Source organism: Balaenoptera borealis (genome assembly GCF_965194805.1).
Source record: "Balaenoptera borealis genome assembly, chromosome: 13".
Lineage (NCBI taxonomy): Eukaryota > Metazoa > Chordata > Mammalia > Artiodactyla > Balaenopteridae > Balaenoptera > Balaenoptera borealis.
In genome coordinates this window covers 59,136,305-59,155,639 of record NC_138870.1, presented here as the reverse complement: position 1 = coordinate 59,155,639, position 19,335 = coordinate 59,136,305, and the positions used below count along the sequence as shown (strand labels likewise).

The window sequence follows — 19,335 nt, the reverse complement described above, 5'->3', positions numbered from 1 at the left end:
AAGACTGGACACTATAAAACTCTTAGAGGAAAACATAGGAAGAACACTCTTTGACATAAATCACAGCAAGATCTTTTTTGATCCACCTCCTACAGTAATGGAAATAAAAACAAAAATAAACAAACGGGTCCTAATGAAACTTCAAAGCTTTTGCACAGCAAAGGAAACCATAAACAAGACGAAAAGACAACCCTCAGAATGGGAGAAAATATTTGCAAACGAATCTACGGACAAAGGATTAATCTCCAAAATATATAAACAGCTCATTCAGCTCAATATTAAAGAAACAAACACCCCAATCCAAAAATGGGCAGAAGACCTAAATAGACATTTCTCCAAAGAAGACATACGGACGGCCACGAAGCACATGAAAAGATGCTCAACATCACTAATTATTAGAGAAATGCAAATCAAAACTACAATGAGGTATCACCTCACTCCTGTTAGAATGGGCATCATCAGAAAATCTACAAACAACAAATGCTGGAGAGGGTGTGGAGAAAAGGGAACCCTCTTGCACTGTTGGTGGGAATGTAAATTGATACAGCCACTATGGAGAACAATATGGAGGTTCCTTAAAAAACTAAAAATAGAATTAGCATATGACCCAGCAATCCCACTACTGGGCATATACCCAGAGAAAACCGTAATTCAAAAAGACACATGCACCCCAGTGTTCATTGCAGCACTATTTACAATAGCCAGGTCATGGAAGCAACCTAAATGCCCATCAACAGACGAATGGATAAAGAAGTTGTGGTACATATATACAATGGAATATTACTCAGCCATAAAAAGGAACGAAATTGAGTCATTTGTTGAGACGTGGATGGATCTAGAGACTGTCATACAGAGTGAAGTAAGTCAGAAAGAGAAAAACAAATATCGTATATTAACGCATGTATGTGGAACCTAGAAAAATGGTACAGATGAGCCAGTTTGCAGGGCAGAAGTTGAGACACAGATGTAGAGAATGGACATATGGACACCAAGGGGGGAAAACTGCAGTGGGGTGGGGATGGTGGTGTGCTGAATTGGGAGATTGGGATTGACATGTATACACTGATGTGTATAAAATTGATGCCTAATAAGAACCTGCAGTATAAAAAAACAAAACAACTAATACTAAACTTTCATTGGGTTATTTGTATGGAAATATGTTAATATAAATGTTTCAGATATTACATGAAATTTCTAAAAATCTTATATTTGTATGTGTATGGAAATATGTATGGAAATATGTTAATATAAATGTTTCAGACATTAAAAAACAAAAATACAAACAAACAAAAAAAAAGAGTATAAAAGGTTTGAATTTTCAAACAGTCAAAGAGATTTTTGAGGATGATTAACTTAGAGCTATGCTGTGCTGTGATTACCAACCTCTGTCATCCAAAGGGATTGGGGTAGGGGTTCTGGCACTAATGTCCAATGAAAAGGGCTTCAGTGAGACCAACCATTTGGATAGCTTTATGTGATTGAAGGGCATAGTGGATTTATTTTAATTAATTGATTGATTAATTAATGTTTATTGAGATTTATATACAGTACTATTCACCTTTTTTTTAGGTGAACAGTCCTATGAACTTTGACAAATGTATACAGTGATGTTAATAACACCACATCATTATCCCCCAAACTTCCCTGGTGCTGCTTTGTAGTCAGTTCTCTCCCCGTACTCATAGTCACTAACACACACTGATTTGATTTGTGTCCCTATAGTTTTGTCTTTTACAGAATGTCATATAAATAGAATCATATAGTATGTAGCTTTTCTCATCTTCCTTCTTTCAATTAACATATTACTTTTGAGATTCATTCATGTTGTTTCAGGCATGCATTTGTTCTATTCCCCAGTTGATAAATTTGGGGGTTTCTCCCAGTTTTTGGCAATTATGAATAAAGCTGTTTTAAGCATTTGCTTATAGATCTCTTTTGTAAACATGCCCTCATTTCTCTTGAGCTAGGAGTGGGGTTTCTGGGGCAATATGTAAAGTGTATGTTTAACTTTATTGGATTGCTGTTTGACTCTACTTGGGAAATCTGCAAGATGGGTTGATCAACAGCTTTAGCAGCAGAATGAAGGAAAGCTGTCTGTTCTCTCAGACTTTGCTGGGGTAAGGAATACATGTGTGCTTACTGTAAACCATATAACCTTTGTATCAGTTATATAGTACTGCTAAAATAAATAAATAAATAAAACGTACCCCAAAATATAGAAGCTTGAAATAAAAACAATAATTTATTTGCTTACAATTCTGTGATGTGGGCAGGGCTCAGGGCTGGCTTGTCTGTGTTATGTTGGCTGGAGTGTCTCTGCTCTGTGTTGCTGAAAGATCTAAAATGTTATTACTCCCATATCTGGTACTTCATCTGGCATGGCTGGAACACCTGGGGTCTGGCTAAGCCTCTGTCTCCAGCTGAAAAATTGAACTATTTTACATGATGACAGACTCCAAAAGGGTAGAAACAAAAACAAAAAACAAACAAACAAAAAAAACCCAGAAGCTGCAACATCTCTTAAAGTCTAGGCCTGGAAGTCACATAGCATCACTTTTGCCACATCTTATTGGGACCATCCTATTTTCAAAAGGAAGGAAAATAGACTCCAGTTCTTCATGGGAGGAGTGTAAAACTCTCATTGCAAAAATGAAATGGGAGGAAGGGCAAATATTAAAACTAGCTTTAAAGGCAATCTGCCTCAGCCAGCATTAACATTCGAACTAGATTCTGTTCAATAGTGTTACTTGGAGGGGTGATGAGGGAGGGAAGTAAAAGTGTGCTACAGGATTCTAGGAGCTAGGAGAGAGTAACTAACTGCCAGAATAACATCCATCCATGTGGATCAAGGGAACTAAAGTTGAGAGGCACTTAACGGGGTTGGAGATTTCCAAAGAGCCAATAAATATATCCCATGGGAAGAAAAGTCAAAGTTACATATCTTCCAGTCCCAGAGAACACAAACCCACCTTACAATAATAGTAACCATATAAGAACTTTCTCATTTCTTTTATATCTTCTTCTGTCCCCATCCCAACTTCAACTGGTGGAAACAGAAAAATCAGAAACCGTAGTTAATAAACTAGGGGAAGAGGACCAAGGAAAGAAAGGACTGTACTCACTCCCAACTTGCATGTGTCCAGCCTGCAGCAGGCCCTTGTTGGGAGAGGCAGGAAGATTCCAATGTTAAAACAATTTTGGCATTTTGATTATTATCTGTTATTGGACATTTATAATAACTGTACTCAGACTGTGTGATTATAGGACTTTACCTAAGGGTGGCCAGAAAAAATATGGGGCTTGCCTGAGTTTTAACCCAAGGATAGGAGAAAGAGCTCACATTTAAAAGCTTAAAAAGTGATAAACACAAATAAATTGTTTTAAATACCAGAAATATAGGTAAGTCTATGATATGTGAGTTTTCATGACAGAAAATCATTTAAAGAGGGAAAAATCATGTGTAACCAGATACTGGGTACTATTCAATACTTGACATATATTAGAATGTTCCATCACTTACCAGCTGTGTGATCTTAGGCAAGTCACTTAATCACTCTATGCCTCAGATTTTTCATGTGTAAATGAGATAAATATTATATGCCTTATTGGGTAGTGAGAATTAGATAAAATATAAGTTAAGTGCTTATTAGCACAGTGTCTGACAAATAGTAGCTATTCAGCAAATGATAGTTATCATTATCTGCCTTAAATTATTTTGCTGAATTGAAATTTTTTGCAAGTCTATATTTTATTTCCCTTTTGTTAGTAGATACTCATCTGTGGGCTTTAAGGAGTAATCATTTTTTTAAAAAATTAATTAATTAATTAATTAATTTTTGGCTGCGCTGGGTCTTCGTTGCTATGTGCGGACTTTCTCTAGTTGGGCGAGTGGGGGCTACTCTTCTTTGCAGTGTGCGGGCTTCTCATTGCAGTGGCTTCTCTTGTTGTGGAGCATGGGCTCTAGGCACGCAGGCTTCAGTAGTTGTGGCACATGGGCTCAGTAGTTGTGGCGGACGGGCTTTAGAGCACAGGCTCAGTAGTTGTGGCACACGGGTCGTTAGTCCGTGGCATGTGGGATCTTCCCAGACCAGGGCTTGAACCCATGTCCCCTGCATCGGCAGGCAGATTCTTAACCATTGTGCCACCAGGGAAGTCCAAGAAGTAATAATATCTTATAATGCAATAATATCCTTACAAATGCTTAACATAATGACTGGACATAGTAAGTATTCAATAAATGGTAGTTGTTATTATAGTCACTTGAATGCAAGCCCTTTCACCTCTCTCTCTTCCACCATGTATTAACTAACTATATACCATTGCTGGTATTCCATTTAATCTCTTTGAATCCTTTGAATCTCAATTTCTTCATGTGTAAAATTGAGATTTTACATATTTTACCTACCTCACAAGGTTGTTATGAGGAATAAGATCATTATTGTTGAAGAACTTGTAAAATACTATACAAATATGAGTTAGCATTGTTTATTGTGCAGGTTACTTTTTTATGTTATTTCTAATTCTCTCTCACGTTATGTAGAATAACACTCCATGTTTTTCTGCCAGAAAACAGAGCTGTAACCTCCACTCACATATAAACTACTTTCTAAAAGTAGATGTGTATTTTCTAAACCTTATACATAGATGCTGTGATTGCAGATGTGTTGTAAGTTTCCACTAGCCCACTGATCTTTCTTCTCATTGGTGCCGAGCTGCTTTCCTTTTTTAACTGAAATTTCTCAATTAGTGTTTCCAGTAGGATAGACAAGAGGGTCTAACTTCTGATAACACGTTCATATTTTACCTGGAAAGCTAAGGCTAACTTAGGGGTTGAGAGAGGAGACTATCTTTTGAACTTCAGTTAGCACAAATCAATTGATTAGATTAACCCAGAATTAGCTAAAAATATCCATTCTAAAAGTGGGATAGTAAGACGGGCACATTTCATTGGAGGAGCAACACATGATCACAACTATCTAAGAATAAATAGCTCAACAAGTTTCATTCTATTTATGCCCAACAGAAGGTGGCTGCTTCCCTAAGATGCCTCCCACCAGATGGTGACTTCTCAGTTCATTTTTAACTACCTGCAAAATCATGACACATGGCTCTGACCTTTCATTTTAGAGTTCACCTTTTGTTTCAGCACTAGATTACTATAGCTTCTGGTTTCCATCTGGGCAAAAAAGTTCCTTAAAAGGCAGGAGGTCAAAGTCACAGGCAAACACATGTGCACACAAATATATTTAGTTTTATAAATAGCTTAATCTTCATTCTTCATCTGTAATTATGCACAACTGATTTTTTGTTTCAGACCAGGTTTTCTTCTCTACCTACATAATAGCAGTTACCTCTATTGACTCAAGAAATGAAAGCTGATTTTAAATTATTCTAAAGAAAACGTAATTACGAAGGCGTATTGAAAGTTCTCCGTATATAGTGCATTCAAAACTCAATATAAAATTCCTTGAATTATCTATATCAATCCTCATTCCCCAAGTCTCCCTTTGTTAGTATTCCTGATTGAGAATTGACAGCCATTATCCTAAGCCTCTAGGATAATCAGGGTAAGGCCTTTCAGTAATGAGGAGTCACTAGGAGCTTAGCCACCACTCTAATCAATTACTTTGTTTTGCCTGAATTTATGACCACGTATTGCTCCCTTAAAATTAGCCAAGGGCAGACAAGTAGGTGCTGCTGGTAGAAAGAGGTATGGAGCCAGTAGAAGGATCAGGATCTCCACATCATCACTACTGGGAAAGTAACTCACAGTAACCCAAGAGTGGGCTTTTTATCATTTTCTTGGATGCAATTTAGCAAATGTTGTTATGGAGAAATGAAATGATGTCCTGCTCTGCCATCAAGTATAAATTCACCTCAACTGTTTTGACTTTATTTCCCTGGGTGAGCCGATTATTGTACTGAGTACGGTAAATAGGTACTGGGGAAAATCATGATATGTATGTATGAAAAATAATATTAGTTTAAAAGACATAATGAAAATTTTTATGATAATCACTAAATAAACAATGATAATAATCACTCATAACATCATATGGAGAATTTCTGTTGCTGCATACTTTTTAAAATTTCAGATTTTATAGCATAGGACATTATAGCTATTACCCAAAAAATGTGAAGTTAGAAAGAACATTTGAGAATGATTAGTCCAGCATCCCAATTTTACATATAAGAAAACTAAAGCCCATATAGATTAGGTGACCTTCCCAAGGACAGAGAGCTGGCTCATGGCAGAAGATCATACCGGACATGATCCCACATCTGACTTTTAGTTTTGTATTCTTCCCTCTCCCGTGCACACAGATATTTACTTCTATATTAAAACTTAAATTTATGCATATAGTTAAAAATAAAATTATACTAAAAAAGTGGTCCCTCATTTTAGACACATTAAAATCACCTGGATTGCTGTTTAACCTACCAACACCAGACTACATCCCAGATCAATTACATTACAACATCTGGGGATGGGACCCAGCATCACTAGTTTTCAAAACTCCCCAAGTGATTCCAATGAGCAGTCAAGTTTGAGAGTCACTGTACTAAAATAATTATAATGAAAAACAGGTGTCCTTTGCCTTTCTTTCTAACTCCTTAGTTCAACTTCCTGTAGCAGTTGTTCTCAAAGTTTGGACCTAGGGTAAACAGCATTGGCATCATCAGTGAGGGAGGGAGGTCCAAGAGGGAGGGGATATAGGTATACATATAGCTGATTCACTTCATTGTACAGCAGAAACTAACACAACATTGTAAAGCAAGTTTACTCCAATAAAAAAAAAAACATATTCATGGGGTCCACCCCAACCTGTTGAATCAGAATTTCTGAGAATGGGGCCCAGGAAACTGTGATTCTTACGCATGTTAAAAGTAAGGATTTGAGAATCCTTACCCTATAGGCTACCATTTTCGATTATTTTTAGTAATTTCCTCTCTGTTTGCCTCCATGCCTGATTAATGTGTTCATAATCCTATTTCTTGATCTGACAACTTTCTACTTCATCTGTTGACTTGCTGTTATGGTAAATAAGGATTTATTTAGTTCTTTGTACCTTTTCTCCTGCCCTCATCCTTCCAGTAGAGTTACATCTCAGTTTTTTGCTAAATCAAGCAGTCTGTGTTTACATTATTAATACCATAAAAATATTGTTTTCTGCAAAGCTAAGTTTATACCTTTCTTACATACTTACTGTTTTTTCTGAGATCAGTAATTGCCTGGTTTGTTTTCGATGTATCTATTCTTAATTTTTTACACACTCCACTATATCTGTTACATACCTACTAATATAATTTTCAAATATTGAACTCTGAGATATTCCAAATGTTCAACCCATTTGGAAACCGATGCCCTTCACGTCTCCATCCTCCTGTTGTGATCTGGACTGGTTATTCTCTGAGGTCTGCTTTACAGCTGATATTTTAGAACGTGGCATCATCCTTGACTACTTTCTTTCACACTACATCCAGTCCGCAGACAAATCTACTGCCTCTACCTTCAAAATGTATCCAGAATCTGATCACCTCTCTCAACCTCCTCTGCTACCATCCTGCCCAGGCCACCATCAGCTCTCACCCAAAGGACTGAAAGTATCTCCTTAATCCTTCCACCCAACCCCCCCCGCTTTGGCCAGCACTCCACACTGTAGCCTTTAACAACATAGCTCAGATCATGTCTCATGTATTTATAGTGAAGTGTAGATAAAGAAAGGAGCTATGTGCTGTTTGGAAAATGTTTGGTTTTTTCTCTCTGTGTGTGGGTGGGTGGGATGTGTGGGGTGGGCAATTATGGGTGTGAAAATTTCATATATCTTCTCACTGATTGCTTTGTAGTAGATCAAGTTATGGGAAATAAAAAAAAATTAAACATTTATACAGTGAATACTTACTATGCGCTGTGAGGATATAGAAGTAGAATATGTGATTCTATCCTGTGAAAATCTACAAATTTCTATAGGAGGTAAAACATGTATGTACATTACACTGAAAGGAAAAAACAAAGTTTGATTATATGTAGAAACTATTATTATAAGCACCTTAGAAATTCAGAGAAAGTGAGAGAATGCACCATTCTCTAATAAGAAACACTCTATAGAGAAGTCAGGATTTCAGTTAGGATTTATTATAGATATGGGTAATATTTTCTCCTGCAAAGACCGGATGGAGAATTTTTAGACTGAGGTAACAGTGACAGCAGAGTATGAAGCAAAGAAGTATAAAGGCAATTTAAAGAGAATATGAACTAGGACAATTTGATATATCAAAATTGTGTCAGGGAGTAGCAGAAAATAAGATGAAAGGGTAGATAGATATTAATTGATATTGTACATCTAGTGGATTGGTTGCCTTTTTCTTATTGATTTAATTAACTCTTTGTATACTATGAGCAATAATAATAGCTCTCAGCTATCCCAAGAAAGTAGATTTTATCATTATCTCCGTTTTATAGATGAATAAATTTGAGGCCCAAAGGGTGTTAAGTAACTTGCCCAAGGTCAAAAGACTAGAATGTGTTGTAGCTAGTATTTGAACCTATGGCAATCTCATTCCTGAGCCTGTGCTCTTAAACACCACCTATGCTGGCTTTATTTGTCTATTATATGTGTTGCAAATATTTTCTCCATTTTTCATTTAGCATCTTAACTTTGTGTATGGTGTCCTTCAATGTATAGACATTTAAATTTTTACGTAGTGAAATTTTTAGTATTTAAAAAAATTTTGCTCAGTTTTGTTTCATACTAAGGAAGGCTTAATATGAAGAATAATAAAAAAATTCTACTCTATTTTATTCTGAATTTTTATGATTTTTATTTTTAACTTTATGATAATTAATCTTGAATCTTTTACTGTATGAGGTAGGGATCTAATTTCACTTTTCCCCCAAATGGCTAGCCAGTTGTCTCCAAAATATGTCTTTTCCTTAATGAGTTGACATCCCATCTTGATATAGTAGATGTTCAGAAATTTGCTAAATTACTAGACAGTCTACCAAGTAGTGTTTCATTCTGGTTAAAAAGAATTCTTTTAAAAATGCAGCCCTGGAAGGGTTACCAATTAGAAATACTGTAGTGTAAGTTAGTTAGATAATATTGGATTCTTAATACACAGCTAAGATAAATGTAGCCAAGAACAGTAATTTTGGCTATGGATGTCAAATCTTCATGAGGAAGAAAGAAAAAAAGTTAATTTTTAATTTAGGGTGTGGTGGGAGAAACTATTGCCTTCTTCAACCGCATAGCACAGGAAGATCAGCTCAGTGCTTTGTGTCCACCTAGAGGGGTGGGATAGGGAGGGTGGGAGGGAGATACAAGAGGGAGGGGATATGGGGATATATGTATACGTACAGCTGACTCACTTTGTTATACAGTAGAAACTAACACACCATTGTAAAGCAATTATACTCCTATAAAGATGTTTAAAAAAAAAATCAGTTCCATGACTTTATAAACAGACATATTTATAACAAAAACAAAACAAAACAAAAACTATTGCCTTCTTCACAATTTTGCCTTTCACAGGGAAAATTCTCACATTTTTTGATGACAGTAATTTAAGGACATCTGGCAACAATTGAAGTAATGAGGACTTAAAACATGACTTCTTTTAGTAAGCAAATATCTCCAGAGTTTTCTAATATCTCCCTGCTTTGGACCAATGGAAAAGCCATCAAACAGAACAACCATAAGGATAAATAATCTAGTGAAGACCCTTTCTCTGGAAATGTAAAACTAGGCTGGGCTTTGAGGGGAAATGCCCAAATTTTCATTTCTTTCAGGAAAACATCATGCATGTGTATTAGTGATCCTTCTCTATAGAGTATCAGGAAATTCACATGTAATATATTGAATAATTTCCCCCCATTTCACTATGTGCATGCTCTGAACAATTAATGTCCTTACTTGCCTTCACAATGGTTCAGTGTGACCTAACACAGATTCAACCATCTGTCTGTGTTTTCTTCCATTTGCAACATTTGTTCTTCCTGCTGATCTGACTGCTTCTTTTCTCTGCTTCATGATTCATATGGAGCAAGCTGTACCTGGAATGTATTTGTTAGCCAAAAGCAAGTCCCTTGGACTACAGAAATATAAAATTCACCCCACCTAGTAATGTTCAAGAAAACCACTGAGTTTGTTTGTTTGTTTTTAAGTATATTGCCTGGAAAACATTCAAGGTCTTAATGACAGAAGCTTTTGAACCTGTTGGCAAAATCAAATATAAGTAAATCTAAAACCATGCTTGGAAGAAATAAACAGTTTTCCTTAGACATGGCTCTGAGGATCACTAGTGTCCTGTTTAAGTAGTTTCAACTTTTCCTTCTTGAGAAATGCATGTCAGGACATCCTACTGGAGTCACTCACCTTCTTGAAGTACATTCTTGGGTTGTTCCCTCAATGAGTATCTTTTAGTGGTAAATCCTCTCAGTTTGTTTTTTGTGTTTTTTTTGATAGTATGTTTCATTTTCATTTTCAGAAGATCATTCCAATTATATATTATTCCACTATCTTCTGGCTCCCATTATTATTATTAAGAAATTAGCTGCCAGTTTAACTGTCTCCCTTGTGGGTAATCTATCTTTTCTTTCTAGTTGCTTTCAAGATCTTCTTCCTGTCTTTGTTCTGCAGCTTTATTCTGTGTGTAGGTACGGATTTCTTTTTATTTATACTGTTTGGCATTTGTTGGGCTTCCTGAATATGATTATGTCTTTCATCAATTTTAGAAAATTCTTAGGCATTCTTTCTTTCTTATTTATTTATTTATTTATTTGGCTACACCACATGGCTTGCAGGATCTTAGTTCCCTGACCAGGGACTGAACCTGGGCCCCTGGCAGTGGAAGCGCAGAGTCCTAACCACTGGACCGCCAGGGAATTCCCTTAGCCATTATTTCTTCATATATTGCCTTTCCTTATTTGAATTGCCTTTTCCAGGAATTCTAATTAGCCCTCTCACTCTATACTTTATGTCTCCAAAACTCACTTTAGTGTTTTACACCAATTTGTCTCTTCGAGCTGCAATCTGCATGTGTTTTCAGTTCTACAATTCATTCATTCTAATCAGCTGTATCTAATCTGCTTTTTAATCCTTTGGTTGAGTTTTTAAAAATTTATTACATTTTCATTTTTATGAGTTCAATGTGTTAGTTTTCAAATCTTCCTGATTATTCCCTATTACCTTTTTCTAAATACTCAGGTATTTCAATCTCTTGTTATATTCCTGAAAATATATTAAACATGGTAATTTTGTGTTTTTATCTGATAATTTCAATATCTGAAGTCTGTTAAGGTCTGGTTCTCTAGTATATTATTTATTCTTGTTTCTGGTGGTTTGTTTCCTTTTGTGTTTATGATTTTTTAATTATTATTAAATAATACTTGGAACTCTATCTGTAGAAATTAAGGCTAACATAAGAGTATACTCTTCCAGGGAGGGTTTAGTTTCTTCTTCCAGGGGCCTAGAAACACAACATACCAAAGCCACTTAAATTTCAACACTCCATTAGGGTAGATTTGGGACGCAAGTGCTTGTGAAGATTGAATACGCGCTCCAAAATTTTGTGGAGAGACTTCTTTTAACTTCTGCCCAGAGCCAATTCTGAGACTGGTCATCTGTTTTATTATTAACAGGGTCAAGTTTCTTGTTTTTCTATTCAACTCTTTTCCTGAGATTATAGGTCTTAAAGGATTCCACCTTTATACAGTATGATTTCTGGTTTACTCAAGATTGTTCCCACATACTCTTCAGTATTGTTGTTCTAAGCTACCATGACTCGTATAGTTGACCAAGAATTTGGTGGCTTCAAAGTTCATATATCTTGCTGATTCAGTCCTATCTTCACTGGATTTCCATTACTGTGTTTTAGGCTCATTCAGTAATTTAAAATAAATTATCTTCAATTTTCTAGAAAATTTTAGATATTCTGTGGTAGGAAGATTTAATTTACTAACATTTTTATTTGTCTTTCATTTTTGAAGGATAATTTCACTGGATATAGAATTCTAGGTTTTTGGGGGTTTTTTCTTTCAACATTTTAAATACTTTACTCTCTTCTTGCTTGCATAGTTTCTAATGAGAAACCTGCTGAAATTCCTCTTCCTCTATAGGTAAAGTGTTTTTTTCCCCCTCTGTCTTCTTTCAGTATTTTCTCTTTGCCTTTGATTTCCTGAAATTTAAATATGATATGCCTAGTTGTAGATTTTTTTGTTTTTATTTTTGTATTTATACTGCTTGGTGTTCTCTGAGCTTCCTGGATCTGTGGTTTAGTGTCTATCATTAATCTAGGAAGAGTATTGGTTATTATTACTTCAAATATTTCTCCTGCTCTGTTTTTCTTCTCCTTCTGGTATTATAATTATAGTTATGTTAGACCTTTTGCTGTTGTCCTACAGTTCTTGGATGTTCTGTTCTTTTTTTTTTTTTTTTTTTAAAGTAGAGGGAAGGATTATTTATTTATTTAGTTTTGGCTGTGTTGGGTCTTCGTTTCGTGCGAGGGCTTTCTCTGGTTGCGGCAAGCGGGGGCCACTCTTCATCGCCGTGCATGGGCCTTTCACTGTCGCGGCCTCTCTTGTTGCGGGGCACAGGCTCCAGATGCGCAGGCTCAGTAATTGTGGCTCACAGGCCTAGTTGCTCCGTGGCATGTGGGATCTTCCCAGACCAGGGCTCGAACCCGTGTCCCCTGCATTGGCAGGCAGATTCTCAACCACTGTGCCACCAGGGAAGCCCTGTTATGTTTTTCATTCCTTTTTCTCTTTGCATTTCAGCTGGAAAGTTTCTATGGCCTTATCTTCAAGTTCACTGATTCTTTCCTCAGCTATGTTGAGTCCACTGAAGGCATTCTTCATTCTGTTACTGTGATTTTTATTTCTAGCATTTCCTTTTGATTCTTTCTGAAAGTTCTCATCTTTCTGCTTATGTCACCCATTTGTTCTTGCATGTTGTCTACTTTTTCCTTTAGAGTCCTTAACATATATTTTAAATTCCCTGTCTTATAATTCCAACATCCGCAACATATCTGACTCTGGTCCTGATGCTTTATCTTTTCAGACTGTGTTTTTTATTGTCTTTTAGCATGCCTTGTAGTTTTATGTTAAAAGCAGACATGTTGTATCAGGTAGTTGGAACTGAGGCAAATAGGCCTTTAGAGGATGGATGTTAATCTGTCTAGAAGGTGTGCTGTTCAATGCTTATTGTAGCTATAAGTGCCAAAGGCTTCAAATTTCTCTAGTGTTCTTATTTTTTGTTTGTTTTCCCGCTTGAGGAGATATCAGTCTGTGTTTTCCAGCTTTTGCAGCTGTAACGTATTGCTACACTAGAGCCTTGCTGATATGGTAGTAGAGAGTGTGGGAGGAAGAACATTTTATAATCTTTTAATTGAGTCTTTGTCTTTTAGTGGGCCTTTGCCTTGGGGCTGTGGCCCTCACAAAAGTTTCTATCCCATCTTCAGTTGAATAGTTTTTATCCCTTACTCCATATTCTCTGGCTGCAGTGTTCTCAACCTATTTCCTTGAAGCTTTGTCCCCTGTTAAGTGAGGTTTTTTGGTTTTTGTTTTTTCTTTTATGTGAGATAGGAATGCAAAATGGGACTGGAATGGGAAGGAGTTCCCTTTCCCTTCCTGGGATAAGTTTTCAAAATTGTACTCTGGCAACAACTTTTCCCCTGGAGAGTAGCTTTTTGTTATGGAGAAAACTCAGAGTGTGGTTTGCAATTGTTACTCCTCCCCTCTCCCTCTTAGAACCAAGAGAGAATTTTTCTGGGACCCTCACCATAAGCACTTGGTGGGGTTCCGAGAGAGAAAGCCCATGAAAGTGTAGGAGCCCTTCAAGACTATGGTCCCCAGGAGTTTCTCACACTCACATTAGTCCACACTTAAGCTTTAGCAATTCATCAGAATTGCCATTTGGATCCAAGAAAAGTAATTGATTTTTCAGTTTGTCCAGATTTCTCTTGTAAGGATGGCAGTGACAAACTTCCAAGCTCTATATGTCAGAGCTGAATTATAAGTTTCACTACTGACTTTTAAATTTTCATTGTGGTTTGGGTTCTTTGTTTTCAGACAAAAGAAGCTAGCCTTCACTAACTTAAGTAAAAAGATATTTGTCAGAAGGATATTGAGAACCAAAGCAGCTCTGGGCATCAATTAACAAGAACAATAGGAAAAGTTTTGTTAGCAAAATTTTAGTTAGGACATCTCCACTGAGATGAATGTATTTCAACTATTTTCAGTACCTGTATTAGTCTAATCAAGATTCAAATTTCAGGAATTCTGGGAAGGAGGTGGTAGGAGTGGCAGCAGAATTTCCTTGAATCTTTATGTAAAAGTAGAGCAAACAACTAGATAGTGAAAACCATCTGGAGAGCATTTGTAACAGGATTAGATGAATAAGATGTCCCTCCAAGCCCCAAAACACTAGTATCCACAGGCCTGTGTGTTATCACTGTCTTGGTGGGAGAAACCTGGGAGAAGCACTAAGGCATCTGACAGACCTAAGAACAGAATAATACCCAGAAATTTCCATTTGGATAAAAAAAAATAGTTTTCATTTCTCTGCTGAAATCTTCCTTTAGTTATTAATCCATTATGACTAAATTTTAATAGCTGTTTTAAAATCCTTTTCTGCTAATTCCAACATTTAGGCCATTCAGGCTTGCTTTCTATTGATTGTTTTTCCTCTGGTCCATGGGTCATATTCTTCTCTTTCTTTGCATATTAATTATTTTTATTGTATACTGGACATTATAGGGACACTGGATTTTGTTATCTTCCTCTGAAGCATGTTGGTTGTTTTTTCAGCAGAAGTTAACCTGACTAGATACAAACTCAGAACTCTGTCTCCCTTGTGATGGACAGTAGCTGAAATGTACTAAATTCCTTCACTCTTTCAGCTGTTGTTTTCTACTGAGTTCTTTAAAGTTTCCCCTTATATGTGTATAGTTCTGTGATCAGCCAAAGATTTGGATGGAATTTTTATGCAGATTTTCAGAATTCCTAATTCTCAGGGTTCCCCATTCCAGGCTTTATGGCAGCTCCACACTCTGTCTTATGATTCCTCATGCCACTAAGACTGCAGCTTTCTACTTGAGTTCTAACTACCCCATGCCTCACAGACTGGGGATTTCCCTCAAGCAAAAAGCCATAGGAACAGAGATATCACACAGTACATCCCTTATTTCAAGAGTCAACATCCTTTAGATTTTGCCTGCCTTTTTTGTTCTCCAGAGTCTTCAACTGGTTGGTTTAAAAAACATTTTTTTTAATATATGTTGTCCAGATTTTAAATTTATCATCTGCAGGAGAGTTAGTCTGATACATGCTACTCTGTTATTACTGAAAGCAACTTATTCTAGTAATCTTTGATTTCCACTGAATGGATCTAAAAGCAATGAGTTCTAGTAGCAATGAGCATATCTGAGCCTAGGTTTTGATTGTAAATACCATTTTTTACATTTTTACCACTTCTGTGGTGTTTCTGCCAAAAATGCATAACCTGAATCTAATCATAAGAAAAAATCAGACATATAAATTGATGATAGCCTCTGAATTGGCCTGGCTTTATCAATCTACATTAATTCCAGGAGTGGGGTTGAGTGGAATAGTATGGACTGTGTGAACTCTGCAGATGTTCCCAACTCTGTCTTTTTGTTATGCTGTGGTTCTGACTGAATTATGACCATTAACATCTAATCACAGAAAATATGATGCTTCTCCCTCAAGGAGTAACTCAAAATAAAAACATACACTAAACCATAAAATATACAACTTACATACTGAAAATAAAATAATCTTCTTTCTAGAAAAAAAAAATTCATGCCAATAGAATACAGGAAGCAACTGGAGTAAGCTCCCACTGACCAAACATGAGATAATTTAAGCTTCAATGAGGATAAGAATTACAATGGATCAAAGTCCATTAGATAAGTTTAAATATGTGATAATGAGTTATCATAATGACATTGGGAAAAAAACAATTGGTTACCTTTTGTGGATAACAGAGAACCAGTTCATTATCTTGAAAACTAGGGAAAGAATAGAAAAGAATCATATATTTAACCTGCCTTTCCTATATGAACTGTACCATAGGGTAGCCAAGTAATGTAAAATTATTTCAGCTAATAAATGAAAATGAAATGATAAAATTAAAATATCAGCATTTTTGCAATCTTCAGTGAATTTATGGATCTAAGCATTGAGCATCAATAGCTGCTAACATCAAAAAAGTGGGAAAACCAGACATTATGTGTTTCCTGACAAATTTGATTAGGTCTCTGGATTCAACTGCTACTTTATAGGAAAGAGGAGCATTTTAACGGCACCATGAGTGTGTAATCAGCAAAATCCAGGCTTTGGAGTACTCTATAGGTCAAATGGTTCTAGGTTCTTCAAAAAATGTATTTTAGGGAAGAGAAATGGTGGAGAGAGAGTATGTAGGTTAAAAGATAATTAAAAGACATATCAGATTTTTAAAAAATGGGGCAAGACCTAACTACAATATCTAGAGATACTTTAAATGATTAAATCATAAAGAAACTTAAGAAGAGATTGCTATAAGAGTCAGTAGGTTGATTATTTTGTAGGAAGGGAATAGCCTTTGGGATGGGCAACATGAAGGGACTTCTGGAGTAATTGGAAAAGTTCTTTTTCGTAATGTGGATGGTGGTTTCAGGGGTGTTTGCTTTTAATAATTCACTTTTATACATTTTATACATTTATTTTGTGTGGTTTTCTGTACCTGTGCTTTATTTAATAATAAAAAGACTAACATTTAGAAAAATAACATTCTAGAAAAGAAGTTACCAACTGGCCTAGTATGAGGGACAAGGATATCTGTTGGTTAGGGGAATTACAGTCCCATCATACTATATTCATTGGATTAGAAGCTATTCCCCAAAAGGCAATAGAGTTGCTGTCAGGATGGGGCAATAGAAGCTAGGCAGCCTAAGCCCACTACCTTTCTATAAAATTACAGTACAGTTACCTCAAAAATGATTCCTTATGCATATTGCTTATTAGCATTTGAACACGGAAATCAAGATAGATTAGAGCCAAGATAACTCCTGACTCTTGGTCCCCCAAATGGTGTAAGCCAGTCATCCCCTCTGACAATTGGTTTTTCTTATAACTCCTTGACTTTTTCTTCTTTTTATATTTGCTTGAAAGAATTTGGAATCAGAATGAGAAGCACTGATCATCTTTGATAATATCAAAATCACATGTCAGTATTTAACAGAACAAACCAAGTTTAGACATCAGCTACATTGACTAAGTAAGGTGGTTGGGTATGCAATCATTTGGTCCATATTGTACTCTCTACCTCTGCTGATCATTCATTGCTATTACTGTCTAACAGTAACTATCTGAATAACTATGGATGGCATCCTTGAGAGCCTGCCTTAGTGTCTCTGATTGTATACAATCATTCATAAAATATTTATGGGCTATATAAGTGGCCAATAGCACATGAGAAGATGCTTGACATCATTAACTGTTAGATAAATGCAAATTAAAACCACAATTAGATACCATTTCACACATACTAGGATGGCTAACATAAAAAAGACAGACAATAACAAGTGTTAGTGAGGATGTGAAGTAATTGAAACCCTCATTAATTGTTGGTGAAACTGTGAAATGGTTCAGCCACTTTGCAAAAACATTTTGGCAGTTCCTCAGAATGTTAAACATAGAATTACCATGTGACCCAGAAATTCCACTCTTTGACATATACCCAAAAGAATGGAGAACACATGTCCACACTAAACCTTATACGTAACTGTTCATAGCAGCGTTTTCATAATAGCCCCAAAAGTGGAAAGAACCCAAGTGTGTATCACCTGATGAATGGATAAACAAAATGTGATATATTCATACAATAGAATAATATTCAGCCATAGTAAAAGAAACCAGACAAGAAAAGACCACACATTGGGACTTCCCTGGTGGTCCAGTGGTAAAGAATCCACTTTCCAATGCAGGGGATGTGGGTTCGATCCCTGATCAGGGAACTAAGATCCCACATGCCGCAGGGCAACCAAGCCCACGTGCCACAACTATTGAGCTAGTGCTCCTCAACTAGAGAGCCTGCGTGCTGCAAACTACAGAGGCCACACACTCTGGAACCCATGTGCCACAACTAGAGAAGCCCATGCACCACAACTAGAGAGAAACCCGAGCAGACCGCTCGCCATAACAAAAAAGATCCTGCATGCCTCAACAAAGACCCCATGTGCCGGGACTTCCCTGGTAGCGCAGTGGTTAAGAATCCGCCTGCCAATGCAGGGGACACGGGTTCGACCCCTGGTCTGGGAAGATCCCACATGCCGCAGAGCAACTAAGCCTGTGCGTCACAACTACTGACCCTACACTCTAGAGTATGCGAGCTACAGCTACTGAAGCCCACATGCCACAACTACTGAAGACTAGAGCCCATGCTCTGCAACAGGAGAAGCCACTGCAATGAGAAGCCTGCGCGCCACAATGAAGAGTAGCCCCCACTCACTGCAACTAGAGAAAGCCCACACTCAGCAACTAAATAACTAACTAACTAACTAACTAACTAAATAAATAAATAAATAAAACAAACAAAAAGACCCCGTGTGCTGCAACTAAGACCTGACATGGCCAAAAAAAACCAAAAGATGGGGACTTGAAGATAGCAGTGAAGGTTTGGAAACAGTTATAAGGAGTGGAATGTAAACTTGTCAAGGACGGGAAAAAGGATTGCCAAGTCATGTTGAAGTTTCAGCTATAACTGATAAAATTATTCATAAATGTGCCTAAATGTTTAATATTTTGAAGTTTTCTTGGGCACGCTTTCTTTAAATGTTTTCCAACAGTTACTTAACTTCAGAGATAAAAAGGTAAAGAAGGTAAATTGATGCTATGTGTATGGATATTATTATTTTCAGAACTCAATTTAAGAGTAGTATTTCAGATCATAAGCAATACTTAATATTTTTTTCTTTTATAAAATGGTCAAACATAACTTGTATAACTCAGAGGTCATCTTGGGGCCACCTAAGACATGGATGATATTAGCTCAATCCATCATCATCCTGTGGATTGTAGATGTCCATTTTCCTAAAGATTTATGTGTGTTCCCTGAGGTCTTGAGATCTCATAATAATTTCTGGCTCTGAGCTCCTGTTTCTGTTAACTTAGTCTAGATTACAAATTATGCATCATCCTGCTCATGTTATCTGTTTCATATCATGTTAACCCAGCTGTAGATTTTGGCCTTTTCCCCTAATGGCCATTAAAAACATTCAGAGATGTTTATATGTAGAGATGACTTTGCTGAAGGTGGTAATGTGCAGGGATTCTCA

At 36.6% G+C, this 19,335-nt stretch overlaps 1 protein-coding gene and 1 long non-coding RNA gene across 9 annotated transcripts in view; both read left to right on the top strand.

Annotated features, from left to right (window-relative positions):
• The window catches only part of LOC309609812, a 37,066-nt gene extending 18,500 nt beyond the window's left edge, over nt 1-18,566 (top strand). Inside the window, exon 2 of the long non-coding RNA XR_014233597.1 lies at nt 1,309-18,566. This is a non-coding gene — a long non-coding RNA (uncharacterized lncRNA). The remainder of the gene's footprint in view (nt 1-1,308) is intronic.
• LOC309609790 (uncharacterized protein) overlaps nt 1-19,335 on the top strand; it is a 301,740-nt gene that overhangs the window by 50,945 nt on the left and 231,460 nt on the right. The gene's annotated exons all lie outside the window — the stretch shown is intronic.